General features: G+C 35.7%; 1 pseudogene; it reads left to right on the top strand.

Annotated features, from left to right (window-relative positions):
* Nucleotides 1-3,425: 3,425 nt before the first annotated feature.
* Nucleotides 3,426-5,527, top strand: LOC145120170 (TATA-box-binding protein-like; annotated as a pseudogene).
* The last annotated feature ends 9,022 nt before the right edge of the window (nucleotides 5,528-14,549 follow it).

Below are 14,549 nucleotides of genomic sequence, written 5' to 3'. Positions count from 1 at the left end.
AACTATTAAACAATTACAGTCCAGTCTTTGCCCCTTTAATTAATTCTAATTAACCTATAATTAAATCCTAATTAATTCTGATTAATTCTTAATTAATTATAACTATTTCAAATTAATATATTAATCATATAATATATTAATAAATCAACTTCTCTCTCCAAATGTTATTCTATTCAGTTACTAGTTTTGAGGGCAACCCAAAAAGGATTTTGCTTCTAACTACAAGTCATACCAATTTAGTTATAGGCTTCGACACCTTAATTCAAAAAAGATCTCCATTGGTTCTTTGCTGATTGGTACAACTCCAAGATCACCGATGAAGTTCTTTAACAATGTAGCTTCATCTGCTGCTTTACTAACTATAATATACTTTGACTCGCACATTAAGTCTGTCACTGTCTTCTTCTTGGAACTTTTCCATGTAACTGCCCCTCCATTTAGCAAGAACACCCAACCTGATTGTGAATACGAGCTGTCCCTGTTAGTCTGGAAACTTGCATCAGTATAACCTAACTCGCAACTATTTTCTATCTCCATATACTAAGAACATATCCTTATTTCCTTTTATATACTTGAGGATATTCTTTATGGCCGTCCAATGACTATCACCAAGATTTTTTTGATATCGACTCATCATGCTCAAAGCATATTAGATATCAGGTCTAGTACATGTCATGTCATACATGATCGATAGAATAATATGATCATATGGGACTTGAATCATTCTTTCCAGTTCTTTAGTAGTACTGGGTGATTGATCCTTCTCAATCTTATGACGTGTTGTATGGGTAGATACCTTTTCTTAGAATCTTGCATTTTGACTCTTTTCAAAACTTTATCTAAGTATGTACTTTAGCTTCCCTTCAAAATATGAAACAAATATCCATGCACCCAAAAAACTCAGCTCCAAAATAATCCAAATCATCGATTTCTATATATCGATTTCCATCCACCATCGAATTCTATAAAATGATAGTTTTCAATCGATTTCCCAGAAAAGTAGCTTCGATATCCCACCAAACAATCGTTTTCTATACAACCACTTCATCTTGTAGGGCTTGTATCTCAATTCGGTTCCTCAAGCTTCAATAAGTCGATAATCTTGTTCAATCAAGTTATTCTTTGTCCAATTTATATGATCTGAGTGTGGGAAAAGCGATTTCAAAGTAGGTTTTCATGATCATGAGTATATGACTATGCTTTTTATCTAGGGTGTGGGGCCCAAATCACACCACACCATAGTTGGTGTGCTCACAACGTTGTCATGGGAAGAGAAGAGGAGAAAGAAGGAAGAACTAAAATATAAGAAACGCGACCTCTCATAAAAGAGCACAGCAACCAACGACCATGGTGCCATATAAACACAATGCCACCCCAGGGTGGTGTGCACAATCGTTGTCCTCCTCTAGCTCATCACCACGACACCTTTGTTGTAGGTATTCCTGATGGCCTTTATAGTTAATATAATTGTTAATGGATGTGATTCGAGACCTAAAACCATGTTTAGATAATTTGATATCTTCAAATCAAAAATATATTTACCTAGTAATATATGTCGAATCACAAATAATACTACATTCTTTGAGATATTTTCAAAAGATGCGTGGAAAAACTTAAGTGATTAAGCTACCATTGTTTATACTTAAGGAGTCATTAACATGACTATTGCCTCATAAAGTAAATATATATATATATATATATATATATATATATATATATATATATATATATATATATATATATATATATATATATATATATATATATATATATATATATATTCCCTATATAGGTTTAGGTTCTATGGAAAACAAAAAAACCCTAAAAATCATAAAAATGCATAAAAAATACTTAGAGATCACAAAAAAAAAATTTGAATTTTTTTATCAAAAAATCGCAGCTTTTAACATAAAATCGCTGAAAATTTTTTTGAAAAAAAAAACTTTACAAAAAAAAAATTGATTTTTTTTTCAGCGAAATTGTCAAAAAAACTACGATTTTTTGATAAAAAAATTCAAAAAAAAAGTTTTGTAATGTCTAGGTATTTATTTATGCATTTTTATGATTTTTAGGGTTTTTTTAGGGTTTTTTTTTTCCAAATAACCATTCCCTATATATATATATATATATATATATATATATATATATATATATATATATATATATATATATATATATATATATATATGACTTTTTTTTGGGTGGTAGTTTTTGGGTCTACCTGTGATTGTCTGTCGGGTGGAAAGGATCGACACATGATACATGACTATTCCTTCATGCAATTGAGACACGCCTTCTATGAGTTTTCCTAAGCCCCCGGAAGGTATAACTATTCTGACACTTGTTTATAATTTTTGAATTAATCGTCATTTTAATTTGATTTTTCCTTATCTTTTTTTCATATAGGGAAATATGACATCATAGACAAAGGATACCCTGGCCAAAAAGGATATATGACACCGTATCCACATATTAGATATCATGCAATTAAGACGCTTTCTATCAATTTCCCTAATCCCCCATAAGGTATAACTAGACTGATACTTGTTTATAATTTTTGAACTAATCACCATTTTCCATATAGGAAAATATTACATCGTAGACAAATGTATAATAGACAAATGTATAACTACTCTAATACTTGTTTATAATATTTTTCATATGGAATGAAAATTTTTTTAGTGAAACATAAATAGTTAGAAAATTGTTTTTTACTATTTACTTAATTAAATTTAATGTGTTGTGTATTTATCTTATACTATTTGACTTATTTTTATACATGTCATTTTATATTTTACACAAGCTTATCAGCTAGTTTTTATGAAATGTCTTTTTTATTTCGGGACCTTCTGGTATATTCTTGAACCATCAAAGGGTTGTTAGTATGTTCTAGAACCTTCAAATATATTGCATTATATTATATATCATTCCATGGTCTGCAATATATTCTAGACCCAACCCTTGTTTCCCATATTGTTCATTTGTTCAATGCTTCTCACCCCTTCCTCTATATATACCTCGTCGAATCTCCCTTATTTCTATAAACACCACCTTTTTTTAAATTCCTATCGCCTTCCATCAAATCATTTGCAACGTTTGTCAATTCAATCTCTTGCATTTTGTGCTTAATTTTGAAACCCATCTCAAAATTCCCAAAAATCCTAATCTAAGTTCTCAAATTTGAAAAGGGTGGCCAGATAGTTAAAGAATCAATACTTTGTGGTCAGTAATCGGGAGATTATTAATAGTCTGTAAATCAAAGAACTTGTGAATTGTGAAATTAAAATATCTTCGAATATGGGTTTGGGAAAGTTGGTTTATGGAAATGATTATTTTTGCAAGATTAATTTGATTGAGAAAAAGTTCAATTGTTGAAGGTGTTGATTGAACAGTAGAGGTAAAAAGGGGATAAGGAGGAGGGATTGATGGCAGATCAAGTGTTTGAAGGTAGCCAACCGGTTGATCTCATCAAACACCCATCTGGAGTTGTCCCTACTATTTGGTAACTTCTTAACTGGTTCTTCTTTAAACGTGTGTGTGTGTGATATATGTTCAAGTTTTATGATTGAGCAACGAAAAAACAAAGGATAAAAGTATATGTTTCTGATAGTCTACACCAAGGTTCTAAATGATCTGAGGCGTGACATGACGGCAATGTCAAACCTCAAGTTGTATGATCCATGACGAATCATGATGTTTTTCAAAACGTGACTTAAGACGGCAATTTTTTATATATAAAAAAGAGAAATCACATAATTATAAATTTATATAAAATATATAGTTATATCAACCCCTAATAACAAAAACTTAACAAGAACTCAATAGTGTCATTTCCGATCTGAAAAAACAAAAAAAATGTGTCTTAAACAAAACTCGCGCCTTGGCACGCCTTGACCCGTTTTACTATGCGGCACGCCTACCATATCAATCATGAAGGCTTTCGAAACAGTGTAGCCATGCAGCGCGTCATGGCATACCTTGGCACGCCTTTTAGAACCATGATCTAGACTAATATAGACACATCACGTAAAACAAAATCATAGAAAAGTGGTCTTAGTATGCATTTTAATTTCCATGATGAGTGGATATCTCAAGATTCAAAAGATCGGAGAAAATAAAGAAACACCTCTTCCTTAAAATGAATGGGAATACATACATTGATTATTTTTACAATGTTTTTTATATATTTGTAGAAGCATAGTGTCTACTGTCAATCTAGACTGAAAATTGGATTTGAAAGCTATAGCATTACAAGCTCGAAATGCAGAATACAACCCTAAGGTATGTACTCTTTGGCTACTTGTTAATGTTGGAATCAAATTCGGATGTTTTTTTGGAAATTAATTATTAATATTTTTATCAGGTGAAGAACTAATTAAAAAAATATGATACCTTTTTTTCTCTGGTCAACATCATTCACTATTGTTCTTTATGTGTACTCAATCCAGCGTTTTGCTCCTCTTATTATGAGGATAAGAGAACCTAAAACTACAACACTAATCTTTGCTTCGGGAAAATGGTAAATTTTTACCTAAAGCTCTTATCAAACATGACTCTCATAATTGTCATATATATATATATATATATATATATATATATATATATATATATATATATATATATATATATATATATATATATATATATATATATGGTACACAGATTGTAAATTTATAACTTAGTATCAAGAAAATACCTTTGTATTCAAAGTATTTTGGTTGTTCTTCAGGTTTGTACAGGAGCCAAAAGTGAACAACAATCAAAATTAGCAGCACGAAAGGTACATGAATATTATTATACTCTTTTTATTTAAAGAAAAAAAATACAGAATCTTTACAAACATCAAACATTCTAGTATTTAATTTTTTTTTTTTGGAGATAAAGGCTAAAGCAATCAAATACTGTTACTATTCCTATTATTTTTTTTCTGTTTTATTGTATGCTTAAATACTTTATTCTTGTCCAGTATGCCCGAATTATACAAAAACTTGGTTTCCCGGCAAAATTTATGGTAAAAACTCTTATCAAAAACTTTGTTTTCCGGAAAAAATCAATCAATTAAATAATTTTGTGTAATTTTTTAGGATTTTAAGATTCAAAATATAGTTGGATCATGTGATGTGAAATTTCCAATTAGACTCGAAGGACTTGCATACTCTCATGGTGCTTTCTCAAGGGTAAGTTTCTTTTTAATTGTTTCACTAAACAAGCTCAACTTAATTTAGATAATTAATTGTGTTTAATTCATTTTAATTGAGTTTTTTGTGTAGTATGAGCCGGAAATATTCCCTGGATTGATTTATCGTATGAATCAACCTAAAATTGTGTTGCTTATTTTTGTTTCTGGGAAAATTGTTCTTACTGGAGCAAAGGTGAGATATGGCATTTTTCTTGATATATTTTAATAGTTTATGTTGTTTATTTTTATAAGCTTTTATGGTGTTTATTGTAGGTTAGAGAAGAGATGTACACTGCCTTTGAGAATATATATCACGTGCTAATAGAGTTCAGAAAGAATCAACAATAGTAATATTCAGTATGGGAGTGAGAGAACGAAATTGTATTTGGTTTCTATGCTAATTTACTTGTCCATTGAACAAATATCTTAACCGGAAGAATTTTATTGCATTTTAGTTGTATTGAGTAGGGTTTTTAGACAATTTTCTTGTTTAGCTTGAAAAGAATGATTTTGATAGAAAAGTTAGTAATGCCACAAACACACACTTTTGTGCCTTCTTGTGTTCAACAACCACACACCAAAAAAGTTTAAAAGATATCTACAACTTTGGTCAATATTATATTATTTTATCTACTAATTCAGATATTTGAATTCCAAAATAATTAATATAATCTAATTCAAATATTAATTACAACTTAAACCCCTTAATTTTTCTAGTTTCTAACTAGACAGAATTAACAAACTAGTCTCTCATAAATCGTCCTTGACATTTGAGCTTAGATTATGCTTTGTGTGTACCCAAAATGCTCATGCTTAATTAGAAATATCACTAACTTGTTGTGTCAATGGTCATATTGTCACACCCCCAAACTAGAACGGCGGAAACGTTCTGGGGTGGAGGACTTCAGGTAAGTATCACAACACATGCAATATAGTAATCAAAGTACAAACAACCATTGCATTAATAAGTATAAGTTTTACATAAGTGTTTAAACATTACATATTCAAACACCAAAGTAGGTACAGTAGAAGACAAGAGTCGTGGTACGGTACTAGGTAGTCTTCTCAAAAGCTTCGGGAGTGTACCTGTCTACTGGATTCCTGATAATACAAGTTATTTGGAAAGAGTAGATCAGCATTTAAGCTGGTGAGTTCATAAGTATTTTAGTTCTGTTAAGTATACCCTAAGTTCTTTGGATAAGTTCATTGGTTCCTCCAGAAAATCCTATATTTCCTGAGGTGATAGATTGATAACCTCAATAGTTTCCCTCTGTAATTACTTAGTTTATACTGATTATATATAACCCAATATCGAATGGACAGTTAAATGGGTGTATCTGCCCTGAGCCCACAAAAAAACAAGGAACAGGAAGTAAGGCGGAAGTCACACATTTCACTGTCAATCGGATATTACTTATGTATAACTCTGATGTAATAACTAATGAATTATAGAATTAACCACTAAAGGTCCTTTGTGTTATACTAGTTTAAAGAGATTGAATGACCAAGTTCCATTTGATAAGTAGTTTAATTCCATAAACCGTTTCATTTGTAACAGTGGTTTAATCCCATAAACCGTTTCATTTGTAAAAGTGGTTTAATCCCATAAACCGTTTCCTTTGTAAAAGTGGTTTATTCCCATAAACTGTTTCCTTTGTAAAAGTATTCTTAGTTATATCAGTTCTATAGTAAAAACCTTAGTATTAATCCTGGAAAATATTATATTATCCATAATAATGCATTGTGGTTTTAAATGTTCAAAATCAGAAGTACAAGTATATTTACCGTACTTGATTTCATGATACATAGTTTTTACTGTAAGTAAAAACTACATAAGGTATATTTGGTCGGGATGTAATTATATTTACTTACTGTTTTAATAGAAGTATATTACTTAGTAATTCACTCGTTGTTTTATCCATGTGAGTTATATTAACCATACTAATATGACTGATATGCCTGATGCGACGTTCTTCAGGCGTCGGAAACGGTATGATATTTGACACCCTAGGCCTGCCGGCCAAACTGTAGCGAACAGTAAAGGTGCGGGATTGTCAGTCTCATATAGATCTATACACAAATTCACGCTCTCCCTACAAGAGATTCTGGTTAATAAGTCAGGACTTAAGGTCGTACTTAGATAAGTACACCATGAAGAGTCTCACAAATTTATTGTTTCAACGAGATTTACGATGTATTATTACCCCGTGATTGCTAACCCTGGTACTCTGTATCGTACCTTTGTTAATGCAAACCCGGTATGATGTATTATTACCCCGTGTTTGCTAACCTCGGTACTCTGTATAGTACCTTTGTTAATGCAAACCCGGTATGATGTATTTTTACTTCTTTAATATATTATCCTTATATTAAAAGTATTATACATATATTGGTATAGGTAAATGAATTGTTGGTAATTTCCTTGGAAAGTATACAATCGTGAATCATACTTGTGTATTTAGTTCTGAATCATAAATTATACCTATTATAATTTATATGTTCTATCTGATTAGCATGATTTCTCATGGATGAACACCTTTGCTCAGCATGATACAAAGGTAATGATACCGAAAGGAGTAACCTTTTATACTCATATATGTATAATATATATATAATTAAGAAGGAAACTACCTTCGGACAAATAACACAACCTTAATTCCACATCCAAACAAGGAAAAGGAATTAAGATAATCCATTAGTCCTAAGCCCTTCAAATCTTATTTATATATTTATACATATATAAACATGATTTTGGCATTTATAATTTGAAATAGTTTTAAAAACCTTTTTCAAAGAATTTTAACGGAGTTTACATGACTTTAAAGATTTAACATGGCTTTAAGTTATTTTGGAAGTATTTGGTAATCCTTGAAAGCACAAGGAAACCCTTTGTGTGATTATTATCACATACAGTTATTAACACAATTTAATATTGTGTTAAACTTGTATTCCCCCCCCCCCCTAAAAAGCATTTAAAAACCATTAAAAAGGTAAATTATAGGGGTATGAACTCACTTGATAAGTGGTGATTTGGGCAGCGTTTCGTTTCTATTGATGATCTTTCTCGAAGAAACCGCGAGTTTTTGAGTAAAAACCGGCTTTATGCGGACAGCACTTCGACTGGAAAGAGGGTATCTTTTCGAGAATTCCGGGGCTCGGGGGCTTGCTTCGGGTTTTAGACACGATATCGGGGCCTTGGGGGGTCGTGAGAAAGTTTACGGGGGTGGAAAATGTGAAAAAGGGTGAAAATGGGGTGAAAATGGTGAAGTAGCCGGGAAGTCTCGCATGCCTTATATAGGCCGCAGCCTCGGATCCGAAGCAAGGAGGGGCTGCCGCGTGTTCGGACAGGTGGCGAGGCGGGGGCTTCGGTTCGAACAGCTGGCTCGCAGGTGGTAGCTTCGGACTGGACCCAACTTCGGTCCAATGGGAAGGCTCCACGAAGATTCGAGGGGTGTCTGAGGGGTGTCCGGGGGTGTCTCATGCGAAGGTGTCCGAAGGTGAGTGGACCGCGGCTTTGGTCGAATCAGAAGGCGCCACGCGAGACTGCAGTCCAATCAGAAGACGCCACGTGGAGGCTGCATGCGAGGGTGACGTGTCCGAAGCCACCTATGCGAAATTGCCCTGTTTTCAAGGTTTTCTTGATTTTTGTGCCAAGAACTTGCGAAAATCATAACTTTCGTTTAGACTTCGTCGGCTGATTTTGAATTTATTTTTAATATTATTATTTTTAACAGACCGGGACAGGAAATCCGTTAAAAATTCATAACTTCTTCATCCGACGTCCGTTTTCGTCTGTCTTTTTACCGTTGTGCTACTTTTGACGAGACCTTTGATTCTCGTTTAAGTTGCATCGGCTAAATATCGATCGATTTATATTTCGAATTTTTAGTTGTCTACTGCTAAACTGAAACTTAGAAAAATCATAACTTCCTCATACGAAGTCAGATTTTTACGTTCTTTTTATGAACGTTCTCGGTTTAACATATTCTACAACTTTCATTTAGAATGTTAAGGCTAAAAAGCCTTTTATCGAAAATTCACTTTTTTTTACACTGAACAGTGTTTTGCCGGTTTTGTCACGGATTTTCGATTGGTCATAACTTCTTCGTTATAACTCGGATTCCAGTGTTCTTTATATTTTTGGAAACCTTGTTACAATCTCTACCACTTTGTTAATCCCAATTACGATTATTGATCAATTTATTTTTGACCTAAATTTGACTGGTGTCACATTATCCCCCCGTTAGAGGGAATTTCGTACCGAAATTAAGTCTAAAGTGATACTCATGGACTAGGTCTAATATTCCCTTTCCCAAGTGAATTCAGGTCCCCGGTTTGTAATCCAGCGAACCTTCACTAACGGGATAAGACTTTGCTTGGTTCTTTAGATTTCCCTATCCATGGTTTCTATTGGTTCTTCTACAAAGTGTAGACTTTTATTTAACTTGATTTCATCGAGTAAAATAACAAGTGTTTTATTGGATAGACACCTCTTTAGATTTGATATGTGAAAGGTGGGATGAATGTTATTTAGTTTTTGTGGTAGTCTAAGTTTATAAGTACAAGACCAATTCTGGTAAGAATATCAAATGGTCCTATGTACCTTGAATTTAGTATTCCACGCTTTCTCAAGCGTATCTTGTCCTTCCGGGGTGAGACCTTTATATGACAAGGTCATCAACCTGGAATTCCAAGGGTTTTCTTTTATCGAAGCCGTAGCTTCTCTGATTAACTCTGGAAGCTTTATGTCGCTTCCTCATTCGTATTTTGTTTTTAGTAGTTTCTCGGATGAATTCCAAATCAGCGAAGGTGTTGTGTGGAAATTGGATCTCTAGCTAGTTGCTTATTACCTAATTTAGTCCAGTGCAGATAGGATCTGTACTTGTAACCACAAAAGGTTTCGAATGGAGCAACTTTAAATGCTAGCGTGATAAAGGACTCGACTAATTGGTAAATGGGTATCCCATTCTTTACCATAGTCGATCACATGGGCTCATGACTACTCTAGTTCCCAGAGATTTTTGAGTGACTGTCTGAACTGGGAGATGATTCTATTATCTCAGCGGAGATAACAGATATTGGAATATTGTGCGCTCACACGTTCTAGTTATCTTCTCTACTTGCCACATTTTCAGGTTTCAAGGCTTCTTGTTGAGCCTCCTTACTTTGTGTGGACATATTTGAATGGGTTATCATAGTCAATGATTGGCTCTACGACCTGGGTACTTTTTCCGACTTAGGGTGTCAGCTACTATATTGGCTTTGTCAAGATGATAACGAATTTCAAATTCGTAGTCATTTAGTAGCTCGACCCATTGTCGTGGTCTCACATTGAATTCCTCCTGGTAGAATATATGATGAAGGCTTTTGCTCTGAAGTTCATGATTAGACTCATACTTGGCTCATCCACCATCATATCGTGTATACAAGTCGTATATAATTTAGATTTCACAAAACGTTCGGATGGGTGACTCTGCCCCAGGTCCACAACCAAACAAGGAACAGGAGATAGGGCGGAATTACACATCCTTAATCTTGTTAAGTCTAAATTATATACCACTCTCGTGTATACACTTAGCAGCGATAGATTAACTTAATGAGTTCTTAGTCTCTATTCTTGAACTTGACCTGCGGTACAATGATTTTCCTATGAGATCTATTGGTGTACTTTGGTGGTTACTGACTTCTAAGACTACTTCGATGCTTTTCGTTTGAAGTTTCCTGTCTACTGGGTAGGCTAGAATGACGTGGTACCCTTCGCATGGGTACTTCTGAAGTTTTGAAATGAGAGACAACCTAAGGGTTTTGCGTTATGGATTGGAAGAATTTCATCTTACTACTGATTAAGGAAAAGTTCTGTTACAAAGCATAAGAATTTTCATCCGACCTAGCTTCTCACCCTGGGGAGCTCCGATCCTTTTTGTTAAGAAGAAGGATGGATCCTTTAGGATGTGTATCAATTATAGAGAACTGAATAAGCTCACTATCAAAAATCGGTACCCACTTCCACGAATCGACGATCTATTCGACCAGCTACAAGGAGCAAATAAATTACTTCTCTAAGATAGATCTGCGATCTGGCTACCACCAACTCAAGGTCCGGGAAGAGGATATCCCCAAAACCGCTTTCTGAACCCGCTATGGACATTATGAATTCGTTGTAATGCCCTTCGGTCTAACGATTGCCCCTGCCGCATTCATGGACCTGATGAATCGAGTATGCCGACCATTCCTCGACAACTTGTCATCGTTTTCATCGACGATATCCTGGTCTATTCTCGAAGCGAAGAGGAGCATAGTCGACATCTCTGGAAAATCTTGGAAACCCTACGGACCGAAAAGTTATACGCAAAACTCTCAAAGTGTGAGTTCTGGCTCCGTAGCGTAAACTTTTTGGGTCATGTTGTCAGTCAAGAAGGGATACATGTGGACCCTTCTAAGATCAAACCCATTGAAGGATGGGCAGTCCCAACGACACCCACATAAATTCGTCAATTTCTGGGCCTCGCAGGCTATTACAGAAGATTCATTCAGAACTTCTCCAGAACAGCCAACCCACTTACCCTGCTTACACAGAAGGGCGTACCATTTGAATGGACAGAAAAGCAGGAGGTTGCCTTCCGAACTCTGAAACGAGCTCTCTGTAGTGACCAGTATTATCCTTACCAGAGGGAATTGAGGACTTCGTAGTTTACTGCGATGCTTCAAATCAGGGTTTAGGTTGTGTACTCATGTAGCGTGGGAAGGTGATAGTTTATGCATCCCGGCAACTAAAGACACATGAGGTGAATTATACCACCCATGATCTCAAATTGGGAGCCGTGGTCTTTGCTTTGAAGATTTGGAGGCACTACCTTTATGGTACGAAGTGCACCATTTTCACTGACCACAAGAGTCTCCAACACATTTCAAATCAAAAGACGTTAAACATGAGGTAGCGAAGATGGGTTGAGCTTCTAAACGATTATGAGTGCGAAATCAAGTACCACCCAGGCAAGGCTAACGTGGTAGCTGATGCCTTGAGTCGGAAAGAATACTCAAATCGTCGTGTGAAAACTCTTTCAATAACCATTCAATCACATCTGTCCTCGCAAATCAAAGCAGCCCAGTTCGATGCCATGAAGACAGAAAACAGAACAAGCGAAACGTTACGTGGAATGGAAAAGAACTTCGAAGTCAAGGAGGACAGAACATATTATTTCATGAACCGAATTTGGGTCCCTAAACTTGGGGGATTCAGAGAGGTAGTCATGAATGAGGCTCATAAGACACGATACTCCATCCATCCGGGATCAGATAAGATGTACCTGGATATTAAGCAATGTTATTGGTGGCCTAACATGAAGGCAGAGATTGCCACTTACGTTAGCAAGTGCCTCACTTGTGCTAAAGTGAAGGTAGAGTATCAAAAGCCCTCGGGACTATTACAACAGCCGGTAATACCCGAGTGGAAATGGGAAAGGATTACCATGGACTTTGTGACCAAATTACCCAAGACAACTGATGGAATGGATGCCATATGGGTAATAGTTGATAGGTTGAAAAAATCCGCCCATTTCCTGCCAATAAAGGAGACATACAAGATGGAGCGACTGACAAGAATCTACATCAAGGAAATTGTGAGACTCCATGGAGTGCCAATATCTATCATCTCAGATCGGGATAGTAGGTTCGCTTCACGCTTTTGGCAATCACTTTAAAAGGCTATCGGAACACAACTCGACATGAGCACTGCTTACCACCCACAGACGGACGGTCAAAGTGAGCGAACCATTCAAACGCTTGAAGATATGCTTCGAGCATGTGTGATAGACTTTGGAAGGTCGTGGGATACCCACTTACCTCTAATTGAGTTTTCGTACAACAACAGTTATCACACAAGCATCAAAGTTGCTCCTTTCGAAGCATTATATGGTCGTAAATATAGATCGTCGTTGTGTTGGGCTGAGGTAGGTGACACCCAGCTAGCAAGAGGACAGATACCAAACAATGCGTTAACAGGACCAGAAATCATACGCGAAACGACAGAGAAGATAGTTCAAATCAGAGCTCGACTTCAAGCATCACGAGACCGACAGAAGAGCTACGCTGATAAACGGCGAAAGCCATTGAAATTTCAAGTCGGGGATTAGGTGTTGTTAAAAGTCTCTCCCTAGAAAGGAGTGATTCGTTTCAGGAAACGGGGAAAATCAAACCCACGGTACATTGGGCCATTCGAGATTCTTGCCCGAATCGGTCCAGTGGCCTACAGGATGCAGCTACCTGGCAAGCTCAGCAGTGTACACCCCGTGTTCCAGGTTTCCAATTTGAAGAAGTGCTTATCCGACGAAACTCTTGTCATCCCATTGGAAGATATCGAAATCAACGAGAATCTCATGTTCATCGAATAACCAGTTGAAATCATGGACAGGGAAGTGAAGCGTACTAAGCAAAGTCGCATTCCGATTGTGAAAGTTCGGTGGAACGCGAAACGTGGATCGGAATTCACATGGGAACGCGAAGACCAAATGAAGCAAAAGTACCCTCACCTATTCTCGCATTCTCAAATCTAGCTTCAAAAAGAATTTCGGGACGAAATTCCCTCTAACGGGGGGATGATGTTACAACTAGAAATTTTGGCTAGGAAGTTCTATCTTTATGTAAGCATTGCATTATCAATGGCAACAATTGTAACCATGACTTCAAAACATGATGTTTATTCAATAACAACAAAATCCCATCAAACACTTTATACAACACTTCAAATAGTCAACAAAAGATTGGAAACCCTAAAAATCCCGGTTTAAGTCCAATAAGGACTAGGATTTTCTTATTGGGCCTAATGGACCAATAAGTCTCCAATTTGACTAGTTTGGGCTTAGAACTCGTAATGGGCTCTAATTCAACCCACTTTCATGAAACTTAACTTTTGGGCCATAATGGGCCTAAAATGGATTGGTTTACCTTAATGGGCCTTGTTGGGCCATAACAAATCCAATAAGCCCTAATGGGCCATTAAACTCATTCCTTTATACCATATTGGGCCGTAAACCACCTTAAGAGCCCAATGGGCCGAAAAATATTATTAAACTCCATAAATTTGAGCAAGCCAAGCAAAAGGAGCCTAAAACCATTCTATCATCTTGTCAAGCCCATTCTCGGCCCAACACATATTAAAAAAAATGAATAAATCTAACTAATTTATACAATGACACCTCATTATGGACTATAGGATTTCTAGGCATATTACCCTCCATGTAACAAGAAATCCCATGTTTCCATGCTACCACACTTCTACATTATCTCCTTCTTCCCTCTTCTTCATACTCTCGGCCACCACAACCATCATTTAACTTTGAAAGATCTCTCCCATTTTACTCTCAAACTCAAG

Source organism: Lactuca virosa, chromosome 6, assembly GCF_052849685.1.
Source record: "Lactuca virosa cultivar CGN04683 chromosome 6, Lactuca_virosa_CGN04683_v6, whole genome shotgun sequence".
Lineage (NCBI taxonomy): Eukaryota > Viridiplantae > Streptophyta > Magnoliopsida > Asterales > Asteraceae > Lactuca > Lactuca virosa.
The sequence above is the reverse complement of the archived record's forward strand: the minus strand, read 5'-3'. Positions and strand labels throughout refer to the sequence as shown.